Source organism: Cyanistes caeruleus, chromosome 6, assembly GCF_971803275.1.
Source record: "Cyanistes caeruleus chromosome 6, bCyaCae1.hap1.1, whole genome shotgun sequence".
Lineage (NCBI taxonomy): Eukaryota > Metazoa > Chordata > Aves > Passeriformes > Paridae > Cyanistes > Cyanistes caeruleus.
Window position 1 is genome coordinate 10,513,060 of NC_141706.1, and position 13,417 is coordinate 10,526,476.

General features: G+C 40.5%; 1 long non-coding RNA gene across 1 annotated transcript; it reads right to left on the reverse strand.

Moving 5' to 3' along the window:
• Positions 1 to 1,292: 1,292 nt before the first annotated feature.
• On the reverse strand, positions 1,293 to 12,943 carry LOC111930659 (uncharacterized). Its single transcript, XR_002865256.2, has 3 exons — positions 10,894 to 12,943; positions 5,052 to 5,137; positions 1,293 to 3,756 (listed from the first exon to the last, which is right to left on the reverse strand). It is a non-coding gene; the product is annotated as an uncharacterized LOC111930659 (long non-coding RNA).
• Between the last annotated feature and the right edge of the window lie 474 nt (positions 12,944 to 13,417).

Here is a 13,417-nt window from a genome sequence, read left to right on the forward strand (position 1 = left end):
ATTAAGGCTCACAAAGAAAACAAATTTATGCACCCTACTTTATCAGAATTCTTAATAAAGTGTACTACTTTTTCTCATCGCTTTCTGAGCTCTTCCGCTGGAACAGTGTGGAAAAGGAAAAATGAGTCACATTTCATAAATCTCCTACTTGTACAGACACTTGGAAATGTTATATAGAGCAAGACACACAATGCCATGATATACAAATACATATACTTATTACAGCCACTGGAGAAATATGCAGATTTATCTCTCCGACTTTATTTCCAAGGCACCTGACCAAAGAAAAGATGCTGCACACTTCTGCAGAAACCTACAAAGCTAAAGGAAAATGTTAGAACTTCATTGACCTCCATGCTAAAATGAGGTTCAATACCATAGTATATATATTGAGTAACTAGCTACAACAATAAATCTCTCTCCTCTATGACAATCCCATTGCATCACATTTTTTATCAAGTATAACAAGAAAAATTTGCAGTACTGTGGCTGAGGTACTGTCTGCAATTCAAGGCATATTCTGTTTTCACCTCTGACAGCATCCCAGAGAAACTCTTCACAATTGCTTATGCCAAAATCACAGGAACACTAAAAGATGTGCTTAAGTTTCTGCCTCTCCTTGAATTGGAACTTTAATCTTTATCAGACTGGTTTTCCTCATCTGGGAAATAGCAATTATAATAATGCACTTACTGTACAGTAATTTGGAGACAGAACTAAATTTTTGAAGCATTTTTGTAGCAATAAAATTTTAAAAAGGAAATAAAATACTCACAAGAAGTAAGAAGTACTTCATGTAAATCTAGACACATAGAGAGAAATCTTCCAGTAATAGAAGTGCATGTATCATCTTGGCTTCTGAAAAAGTTAGGTAAACCATAAACATATTCTCACTTCAATCCATACATTGTCCAGTACAATTACTCACTGGAAAATAAGAGATTGAGGACAATACCACTTGCATTTACAGGAGTCTGCCATGTTTCCCTGAGAATCTGTGCATGCAGGGATTTCCTATAACAAAATTCATCAAGCAAACCACCAGCTGAGTGTGAGTGTTGGGGATTCATTTGCCTGGTGGTTCCCAGATATGGCACTGCCCTGCTTTCCAAATGACCAAACTGCATGAGCCATTTCATATCCATGGTTGGTATGTTAGGTAATTTATAAATAATTAATTTGTAAATGTAAATGTATATAAATATAAATATTTTTTGTACCTGAAAAGTTCCTGCACTGTAGCTACTATTTTATTCAAGCACAAAAGCATGTTTTATCTAGTGTGACTTACATTTTTTTTTTTTTTGTCAGTGTGTTTTCTCCTCTCTGTAAGAAGATATTTGCAAAAATACGGAAAGAAAAGCATCTTCTCTGGAATTGCACCTCCGGAGAGTGAGGGTCAGATGATGAAAGCCATTGCTGTACCATCAAACATGTGACTGGAAGGGTTCTGTCTATATCTCAATGCCTCCAATAAATGCACATAAAAAATGTGTGATTTGAACAAAATATTTTAAATTAAATATAAACAATGTTGTTTCCTCAGAAAAAGAAACCAAGAAAGCAAGAAGCACAAAAAAAACTTTGCATGAAGACCAAGGAAAAGTGATGATTTTCATTTTCAAAAGGGTCTCCTTGAATGAAAACCAAATTTTTATGATTAACTACTGAAAGAAAAGTTTTAATTCAGGGAACAACAGAAAAGGACATTTTCCCCAGAGATTTAGAACACATCAATAAACTGTTTGCAGTCATTTGAGACAACAATTGTGGCAAATGAACTACTGCTGTAAAAAATGTTACCCTGTTTTATCTTAACCTGCCAAACAGTGATGTGTATAGTCTGCATGAATGTTCAATTCATGGGCTCGAGCTGATCACATGTGCTGTTCAGTGCATGAAGAGTTGGGGTGGATTTCTGCATTTCCAGGATACAGACCCTGGATTTCTGAGGGAAGAAAAGGAGGATGGCTGCTGGCAAGGAGCAATGCTGCTCCACTGACTCGCTCTTGGCTGATCACAGGCCAAGCAGATACATGCTGGGTTACCACATTAATTATTTTGCTTTACAAAATAATGTCCTAAATTACAGTTTGATCAGCAAGTGCAGTCCTCTTGTACCCTGAAAATAGCATGCTTGAGGTACATCTGAGATTTATTTTTTTTTAAAACACAGAAAATAAAACAAGTAGGTGAAAGGTAACTATCCTTTTACAGGCACAAGCTATCCTCTGATTACAATTAATTAAGATATTCAGCAGCCTTAAAACAATACCTTTTTTTAATCAATGTCCCCAGACAGCATTCACAGCTTTTTGTGATGACAAATGTCCTTTGAAAGAGTTAATAGGCAAAGGTTTGTACTGGCAATGAATAGGGCTACCTTTAATTGATCCAAGAGCCTTAGAGAGCCGTCTTATAGCGTGATGATGTATTTGGGTTGCAAGTAGGCCAAAATAAGCATAAAGAAAATCTGTAAGACCATGAGACCTTTCATTTTTTCATTGCAGGGAGGGAGGGGGGTGGAACTGCTGGGGAAAATGAGAGAACTATGATGGGGTTATCTTTGTGCTCTGGCACTTAAAATAGATAAAACGACAGAAATTTTGAGGAAAAGAGAGGAAGTGATCAGGCCATAATTCTTAGAATAAACATCAAGATGTACGGAAATGTACAAAACAAGGCTTCTTCAGAATAAAAAAAAAGCCATGAAAAAAGAGGAGATGACCTAATGGTATAAAGAAACATTGATTAAAGAAATACCGAGGGAGAAAGATATTCCATCAGCTTTAACAAACACTGCATGGCCCTGCATTCCCTCTTTTAACTTCTGAAGTAAGGGGAGAAGAAAATGTCTGTAGAAGACGCAGATGGATCGATTTATAATTTTTCCCCTTATTCCTTGCTCATCTTTTGCATGTTTTTTTTTTTCCAAGATGTACAGGAAATGTGAGCACTAAAAGTGACTCAAAAAATTAAACATGATAGATTAATTGTAAATATTTTATCCTGAATAGCTAAAGAAGAAACATAAAAATTCATTTTTATAAGGAATATTTTTTCTTTATGAGGCTGACTATACATTTATATTACCTAGCAATGAAGGAAGCAGTCTATCCATGCTTATACTAGTCTTTCATACAAAACTCAATTTTGGCAGAATCCCTCCCTCACACAGAAAAAGCTAAACAGATTTCCTTTAACTTTCACAGGTGCAAACTTTATGTCAAGGTAGATTTTTTTTCTGGAAAGTCTGAAGCAAATCAGACAAGAAAATTCCTAGTCTAAAGACTATTTTCAAATGGAATTACTGTGCAACAACTCTAAAAAAAAAATCAATATAAAATTGTTGGCATCTGAGATTTTCTTAGAACATAAATATGGGAGGAGCTAGGAAAAAACAGCTGATGTTGCTCCTTAAAAATAAAGAAGCAGAGCAATAAAAGATCCTAATCCAATATATGCATCCAGATGCATTAGGAAAAGTGAGTCACAGCACCTTCAATCTGGAACAGGGAATAGAAAAGCTGTTCTCAAACTCTGCTCATCCTGTTCATCCCAGAGCCATGAACTAGTCCTCTTCTCGCATCCAGTCAACAGAACAAGGTACAGAGCCTTCATTGTGGTCTGGGTAAAAATGAGGATTGAACTTACCTCTCCAAAGCAAAAGAACTCATATAGGATTTGCAAAACAGCAAAACATTACCTCATTAGGAATATCTGCCTCCTGTGAGTCTTCCGCTATGGTACAAAGCTCTGAGGAAAAGAACAGATAAAAATTTCCAACAACTTCCAGACATTTTCCCAATTAAACATTTAAGCCCACAACACCAACCACCACAAAATTACAACCATACCAAGATGAGCACCAGCTGCATCCTTAAAAAAAACCCCTCACTTCAGGGCACAATTATCAGTAGATGAGGAGAACATTGACAAGTGGCAACCTACTGTGGAAAGTAGGAGACAAGCTGTGCACATCCTTGCTTATTTCTGCAGGAAGAGCCTCAAAATTCTGTTTGCATTTTGTCTTTTTGAGTTGTTTTGACTTTTAAAAAAATAATAATAATTTTGAGAAAGTCCTCACTTCTTGTTCCATTTACTTTCAATTCAGACTCCCGGAATTTTCTTTAGTAGTTTAAAGCAAAAATATTTCTTTCTACCTTATCAGATAACATGTAAATTGTAGCTACCAATGAGTTTTCTGAAAAGTAAACATATAAAAAAATTAGGATATGCAAGGAAGTTTTAGGGATATTAAGTTCTTCAAGAACAAATTAAAATCAACTGCTTTTTGTGCAGGGGACAGCAAGTGGCTTGCCCATCCCACTCTCCCCAAGCACGGTGAAGCATAGGTATTTCATAAAATATAAGCCAATCATATCACAAAATAACTATGTCCAGTAGCTTCCTATTTGACAGGAAAAAAATGGCCTTTAAAGATCCCTTCCAATCTACTTTATGATTCCATTCTATGAACTGGTACAATCAGCTTATTTGTAGGACACTCCATGCTATTGAAGATGGTATTTCTATTGCTACGCCTGGGGACAGCCTACAGAAAAAGAACCAATTTTGAATCCTGTTCACACACATTTAGTTTCACCAGAGAACACTGAGAAAGGCACTTTGATGGCAAATACCAGCAAAATCTGAGCCATTTTCCCAAATGAACTCTAAAGGGTGTTTACAAGTCTGTTGTTTACATAGAGACAAAACACATCCCACCTGGAAGCATCAATGGGACCCAACAGAGCCCCACCAGGATGGCATCTCTCTACTGACTCAAACGGACCACCAACACCAAAAATTGTAAGAATGCCATATCCATGTGCTTATCTTTGACTAAGCAAATACTGTACTGATGAGAAACTGAGGCATAGAAAGTCTGAATAGAACTGAACCCAGATTTTCCAAGGGGCATCTGTTTTGCAGCTGCCTCATAAAGCTAAGAGAAACAACATTTTAAAAGCCAGTTCGTGTTGTACTCTTGAAGGAATTTCTGTGTTGGGTTAATTTTCACCCCTGCTCACACATGCACACGCACATACCTGGAACTGTTGAAACAAAGACTTGAAGGTGGGGAAAGCTGATGAAGAAAGGGAAACAGGTTTTCCAGTGCCAGAGATGGACTCAGCTTCAGAGACAAAATTAAAACACATCAGTTTTGGCCCTCATGCCAGTGATCAGACAAAAGTTTCCCAGGTTCCTTATAAACTGAAATAACCCTCCTGAATAATTTATTTTATAAAAGTGGTCTCCAGCAAGATTTACCTAAGAGCTAATTGAGTCTCCTTGCAAAATCTGTCATCTACAATCCCAGGCCCAAATACAGGGAAATAACACCCACAATGTTTTCCCAAAGGAGGCAAAAGGAGTTTTCACACTGCATTCTAAGAGGCAATAGGCACAGATAAAGTTGTTCTTTTAGCTCCATCAGTATAAATCCTCAGAAACTCCACGCTGACAGACACCTCCACCCTAAACTCTCCAAGCACTCTCCTCAGCTCAGCTGAGGGCACTATGGAAGCAAACTTTGATCCTCTTTTTTTCTAGAAATCTGTTTCACAATTCAACATCTTTGATGTAAATCTTTTAAAAGACTGTGATGGCATCAAGTCAGGGACAGGATGGAAGGAAATGTGTTTCCGACTCCTCAGTGGGGGGACCATTAGGAGAAGGGTTAATAGGCCTGGGCATGAGATCAAATTAAGGTTTGTGCCAGCTCCCCCAGGCTTTCCCTTGCCATCACCAGCTTCCCCAGGCTGGGCAGCTCACCCTCATCTCCTCACCAAAGGCAGCTCTTAAACAGAAGCAAACAGTCTGCTGGGAGGACACGGAAAGGTAATCACACAACTAACTTATATGGACAAAGTATGAAACAAGCTGAGGGAGGGGAAGAAGGGAGGGAGCCTTTGATATCTTCACCTTTGGAGCAATACAAACATAAGGTACATCCAGCTTAAAAGCTGGGAGGTGGGGGGAGCTGGAATTTGGACCTTCCCAACGTGTGGATTGCAGCACTGAGACAGCCCTGAGTCTAAACAAGGCTGGAGTTAGCATTCAGAGCACACAGCCCAGCAGAGTATGGGAAAGGGATAGAGCAGCCCAAAGAGCTGGCGCCACGAACTGACGAGCAGAGCGCAAGTGATAAAGATTTACTGCGAGAGAGGAGGAAACAGTCCGCTGGCCCGATTAGAGCTGTGAATACCGAGTTGTTCAGGGAGGATTTTGCAGCTGACTGATCACAGGCTGTCAGAGCAGGCCTCGGACAACAGCTGCAAGGCTTGCTGGGCTGCAGAAACAAAAGGCGCCTAGCACGGTGCAAAGAAAGAGTTGACAGGTTGTTGTTAGCAGAGGCAAATGTGTGAGGTATGTTACTGTGTGTGAGACGGGCTGGGCTGGGGTGGTGGGGAAGAAGGAGGGCAAGAAGCACAGGCAGCACTCAGAAAAAGAGGGGGCGTCGAGGGGGAGGGAGCAGGGACACAGGCTTGGTCAAAGCGTTTTCCTAAAATCAGGCCGGTGTTTGTAAGGAGGACAATCACAAGGTCTGTTTACTGCTGCCAAGATGAATTAGCCCATCGTCTCATTTATAGGACGAATCCGGTGGCACAGACTATAAGGTGCATGGCATTAAAGGGACTAATTAGACAATTCTGGCAAATCTGAATTAAGACCCTTTCTTTCTTTGAAAGCTGGAAAGCATTTCTCAGGACTCCAGTCAGATGGCTTAAGTTTTGTTGGGCCTTTTCTTTCTATTCTGAGAAGGGATATCTTGTGCAATTCCCTAACTCACAAGGGTCTGCTCTAAATTCTGCTTTGAGCTTCAAGAATAGTTGTTAGGAAGCTGCTGGCATTTACATCATATCTAAAAAGATCCAAACTAAAATCACAGATTTTGCAGGAATTCAGCTCCCAGTCCAGGGACAAGCCTTACAGCTGGTCTCTCCTATTAAGAGCAGGCTAAACCAGAAGCCCACATGAGAACATACCTGAGCTAAGAGCCTGCAGCTGAATTCTCATTCACACACACAAAACAAGAGAGGTTTTTCAAAAGCTGGCTTCTAATCTGACACCCACCCCCTTCAAATCCAGCGCCTGCAGCCAAGTGCTTTTCCCAAGCAGCTCTGAGCTTTCTGGAGCCATGGTTCACTAAGCATGTGAGTGCTGGGCAGGAATGTATCAATGAAACTCCAGAGATGATCAAAGAAGAGCTGCAGAACAGGAGACCTTACTTTCAGCTCCCTGTTTGGCGAGTTTAGGATTCAGTTCTTGAAGTCTGGCAACATTTTACTCCAACTGTGACCAAAACAAAGTGTTCCAAACACCTCTGAAGCAGTGGTGCATGCTGTTTGCACACAACCACTATATTACAGTGGTCACTATTAAAATGTTTTACAAGCAGTTAAGGTTACCATGGCATTCACAGCAAACTCATAGAAGGGAATACCATGAAAATCACAGAAACATCCAGCAGTGCAAGCTGCTAATATCAGATGTTTCATAGTAATTAGTGACACTTTGTAAAGCATAGGCTTCTTGCATTTTAACACACGTATCTATCACCAACAAATAGGAGAAACCAAGAAAGCACAGTGGCCTTTACAATGTTCAATCAATTATATTAACAAACTTTATTTTGATTTTTCTCTTCTAAATGGTCTCTGGGACCCAGTTAGTCTAGTCCCAATGGGCAGCACTTGATACACTGTAAAGGGAATTCAAAACAAGAGGCATTTCAAGTCTTCTAACACAGCTCCATTCTCTCAAAATATATATAAAAAAACCAACCCAGTGTGCAGAATACTCCATCTAGGGGCAGAAATGTGACTCCAAATTTCCTTAGCCTTTGCTTTGACATGTGTTAACCTCATTCTACCAGGTCTGAGTGGATCATAAATTATCAGACATTTCACAACAGTTCCAAATAGCTCTTCCTCAGTATGAGTCCATAGATTTTTACTTTTTTATTATTTTAAATACAGAGCTTCCAGTTTGAGTTTCCACTTAACAGTGATGAAGAACATAGGCACCATTTTTATATGTCTACTAGCAACTGGACCATACTTTAAACAACAATTATCTTATGAACAATTTATAATCCATCATCCCACATGCTCTAAGTTTTCAGCTGAATTAGGGTGGCCAGTGAGCTCAACTAAAAAGAATAATGAAACGCCTGAAGGACTACTTGTGTAACTATATTTTTTGTATGTAATTGTGCTTCTACTGGAGTCAAAGCAAAGTCTGAATTTGACTGCAATGGGAGCAGAAATAATTTGTGGCAGAAGCATGTATTTCTGAATCACAAATTCTCTCTGTAGCTGGATAATTCAATATCATTTATTATTAATGGAATTTGTTCACCAAAAGTATTTGAGAGCAATGTATAGAGTAGACAGAAGCAACAATTCACAGGCACAGAGAAAACCCTGAAAATATAAAATAATCCCCTTTAAGAACTTTTTTCTTTTTAGGGAAAATATTAGTTGCAGAAGTATATCAATCCTTGCCTTCCAATGATGTTTTCTTTATACAAATTGCTTTCAGCTGACAAATCCTCACTGATTTTCCATAGTCAGCAATGGGTTACGGATTGTCCATAATGTCACAGCTTTCCACCGCACTGTGTCTTGCTCTTTGTCTCTCTGGTACAGAGAGGCTGCTTCTAAGGCTGCTGTAACACTTTGGAAAATAATCAAATTACTTCCTACATTTGCTCTCCTTAAACACCTCTGCTTGATCCCCTCTACTCTTCCTGTTCAGCCTCCCAGTCACGAACTTCGTACTTCATAAATGCAGAGGTTAGAATTTTCTAGACACCACTTTAATTTTTCAAATAGCAATCCAATTACTGAGCAAATTGGCACATGTGCCTGGTTACATAGTGACTTGGCACTGCCCCCACTCACTGCTGGCAGTGATGAATGTGTTCCCCCTCAGCCCTCCTCGTCTATCTGCCCCAGCCTCCGAGCCAACACCAGTGACCACATAAGGAGAGTGCCTGGCAGCTGCAAGCCTGAGGTGCCAAGAGGCAGATTGTGTTCTGTAGCAGCAGGATCTGGGTCTATGACTGGCTTCCTGGCTAGTCTTTTGTAAGACCCTTTCCATGGCCTCTAGGTTGGCTCTAATGAAGCCTGTAGAAATGCCTGCAGGGCACTGGTATAGAAGTGAGTTAAGTCAAAGGTTTAATTTAGTTTCTAAAGTGAAGTGAATGTATATTGGCCTTCTCTTTCCACCCTGCAATTATATTCCTGCCACATTTATGTGAAAATACAGTATTCAGTCAACAATAGGAGTGCATTCCTGGGTACGTCTGCACCGCAAATTGGGGCAAAGATCCCCAAGCCAGTCTCAATTAACTTTGCTGCAGAACCAGGAGCAATATAGCCGTGTTTGCTCGCTGTGACACCCGAGCTAATTAACTGTGTATGGCAGTAACAGAGCTTTACTGTTTCTGGCACCGACACTGAAGTAAGTCCCTGTGTGTTAAACTGCTACAGACATGCCAGCTCACTTGGAGGTAACCAGAGGGTTCCCCAACCCAGTGCTGCTTTGCACTGCCCAGATACATTTAGGAATACTCCGGGAACTGGCAGGAATTTGTTGGCCATCATGTGAGAGTGGTGAGGCTACAAATGTCATTACAGTAAATGTGGACTGTTCCACTTCCATCCCCGTCACATTCTTTTATTACTCACAACATGATGGTCACAGAGCATCTTTAAGTAATGTGCTGAGCATCTTGAGCAGCATCTGTCACATGTGCTGCTTTCTTACATATCTCATTTCCTCCTCCAGGGGCAAAACACTGGATAAAGATGTTTTAAAGTATTTCTCACATTTGTTTTTTTTTTATTTTTCCTTCCCCCCAGGAAATTTGGGTCTTAGTCATAAGTGAACTTCTTTAGACTATTTAAAAAGCCATTTTCAATTATTGTAATGAAGCAGATAAGGACCTTCCCACAACAGGATAGCTTCTCCCCATCTGGCTTTTTTATGATCCCCAAGAAATTAACCTTCTTGAAATAAATGAGTGCAGGTTCCAATGACCAGAATTGCACTATGATCCCTGTAATTCAAACAGGCTTTGGTAAGGGTAAAAACAAAACACAACTTGCCAGCTAGTCCTCTTTTGGAATTCCACCTCAGGCATACCAAGAAGCTACTGGAGAGAACCAGAATTATTTGTCCAGCAAATTTCTGATGCAGATGGTAGTCTGGAAAATATCTGAGTGGACTCTGAACTGCACACAGAAGAATATTTCACTGAGTTTGCTTGATTGGACTTTACTGTATGACTTTATCACTGCATGACTTTATCACTTTATGGGTACAGTTATTTGTCACTGATGAAAATTTCCCTTTCCCTACATATTTTTCCCCTAAATCAGGTACTTCATGAGATGTACTCAGAAGTACTCAATGAGCAGTTGGATTATATTTAATTAAATCATCTGCATTTATAATTCAAGAACCTTTACCAGTGTTGATCTGAGTAGATAAGAAGTCCAAGGTCTTTTGTTGGCTTCCTAGATACACAAGCCATGTTGTAATTCCAAGAACCACCATAAGTATACAAGGACTTTCTCTTCAAACCTAATCAATCACCCCAGCTCTCAAGACTGACTTTTCACAAGACACCAAACACACTCTTTGAGCTATCCCTCTAGACAAACACTCACAGCTGTGATGCAGCAGCATGGATTTTAATGAACTGTTTGATATCTGAGCATGATGTTTTTCCTCTGTGCTCTCAGTCTTTGCCACAACTTTGCATGGCTTACTTGGATTCACTTTAAACAAACACCACTAAATTCTGCAGAAGCACCAGGCAAGGTAAAGTTACATGCATTGCTGGTAGGCTTCAAATCATTTTTCAGGAGTCCATACCTCTGCATTCCAGTGATGTCCAAGATAAGGATAAAAACCCCGGAGCTGTAGCTGAAGTGTAACCCTATTGCTATCTTTACTTTCTACGGGAGCTGGACACGGGACCCACACTCCTGGCCACAGGCCTGTAGGACACAAGGAAGAGTTAGTTATTCAGAAGGGCACACAAGCATGTGCCTCTCACCAAGCATGTGAATGCCCCAAACATGCCAAAGCTAGCAACATTGCTGTAGCCAAGCTGTGCTGGAGCTGAGCATGCACTTAAGAGCTTTGTTGGATGGCAGCCATTTACAGATGCACAATCAGTACAGAGACATGGAGGCAGAGAGACTTCCTTTAACAGGTCCTCTGAATTATCTTCCTGTGAAGACACACACTTGGTTATTTTAATTAATATGTTTAGAAAACAAAATACTCTTCTTCTGATTACATCTCAGACACTGGATATGTATCATTTCTCCTGGAGTCCTTAATTTATCACAGTTCTTAAAGATTCAGGGCCAGGCAAACAAATGAAAATCAAACACAGAAAGTAGCTGGATTCTGATGAGACAGAACTTTCCCAGCTCCTGTTTGCCTCTTGCTTTTTCTTTGATTTTTTTGAAGATGCTGGTGGGTGCTTGCCTGCATGTAATGATAATTATTAACAGCAGCTTGATGAATAAGAGAAAAGAAAGTGGAAAATAAAACAATAGGAAAGGCATTAAGGGCGCTAAGTCATTCTTTCTGGGATGGGCATTAGGCATATGTTCGCTACTCCAATCCCAGTGCAATCAAAGCTGTCCTGTGCCACTGCCAAAAACTGCAACAGGTGCCAGAAGATTACAGCATTGGTTAAACCCACTCTTAAGGCACCAGCTCAAGGACTGATCCAAATCCCAGGAGCCAATTAACATCTTTCCCCAGATGTCAACTGTTTTCAAATAGTTCCCCTCTTACTTCCAGTGTGATGCTGGGGAAGGGCAGGGGGATAAATAATTTTGGCTGCCAGGAGGCAATCCTCTGATTTCACCACTGCTAGTCTGGACAGATGCCAAAGTCATGTACAGCTACTCAAACACATTTGTAAGGTAATTAATATTTTATACTCACAACAATAAGAGCTTCATTCACACAGAACTACTAAGACAGCTTCTGGTTCCATTCTTCCCAGCACATTACAATGACAATTCCATGCCAGCAGCAGCCACATGGCCTAAAGGTGCCAAGCTGGCAAGGATACTCTCTCTCTCAGGACTTGGCATCTAAACCCTTTGGCAAAGCCCTCAGCAGTTGTGCTTGGCTTCCTTTGGACCCATCATGTGGTCAGGCTGCTGATAGCACAGGAGGGTAATGCATCCTCTGGGCACCATTTCACTTTAACACCTGTCTGATTCAGAGGAATGCACGCATATGCAGAGCAAGATCCCTGCACAAATCCTTCTGGAGACCCAGAGTACATGCTCCATTTGTTACTGAAAGGGGTCGTTTCCTCAGAACCACTGTGCCTTCTTTTTCTTTTTTTTTTTCTCCCCTCTCGTCTGTATCTGTATACAGCCCTTAGAGGGTCCTACATCCTGCCATGCATTCCACATGTGTTGGAGGTTTCCTCTGTGAACAAGGAATAAAAAACATAGCCTTTTTGTATATAATGAAATTTCATATTTTACTGTGTTCATATAAAACCATTTCTTTGTGACTAAGACTTTTTATTTGTGACATTTTAATGATCTACAAATGTTTGGTATAGATGAAAGGAAATTATTATTACCAGGTCACCTTGCAGTAATACTTTTTGATAAGCACCATAATTCCAATTAAATCAAGTAATAAAGGAGGGGGAAACCCTTCAAACATTTAAAGTGCAACTGAAGCAAAAATAGTTTTAGGGTAGAACAAAACAAAAACAAAAACAAGCATACATCACTTACCACAAGCTACGAAATATCAGAGGAGCATAGATAAGAAAGTTCAAAGCCCTTTTTCCTCTGGGGACCATTCAAACAAATGCAGACCATAAGAATGCGACTCTGTCCCCCACAAACATCATGTCACAGAATTTGGGCTGACCTGGGCACAAATTTACTGAAATATTCCCCATATCTGGTCCCACAGAGCTACCTGTCAAAAGCACAGCTACCACCCCAAGCTTGGCAGAGGTAGCTCCCTGGGACCTATGGCAGAGAAGTGCATTGAGATGTCACAGAGCACCTCCCCAATCCCTGCCTATGCCAAAGCACTACCCCCACGAGCATGGACTGGTTCTTCTGGTACATTCTGACACCTCTGAGCATAGTTAGTTATCTTTGGGTCAGATACCCTGAAGAATGTGAAATACATGCAAGCCTTGGGTTGTTAAGATCACATCACAAAATAGCTGCTATCCCTCACTCTGGAGGGAAGGCTCCACATGCCCATCCGACCCCAGCTGGAACATCCAAACACAAGCCATGACTCCTGTGTTCCCCCTCAAGCCGTACCCTCTGCCTGTCACCTGCTACTGTAATTCTTGGTTAGAATCAAGCTCAGGGCCCACAGACACCAG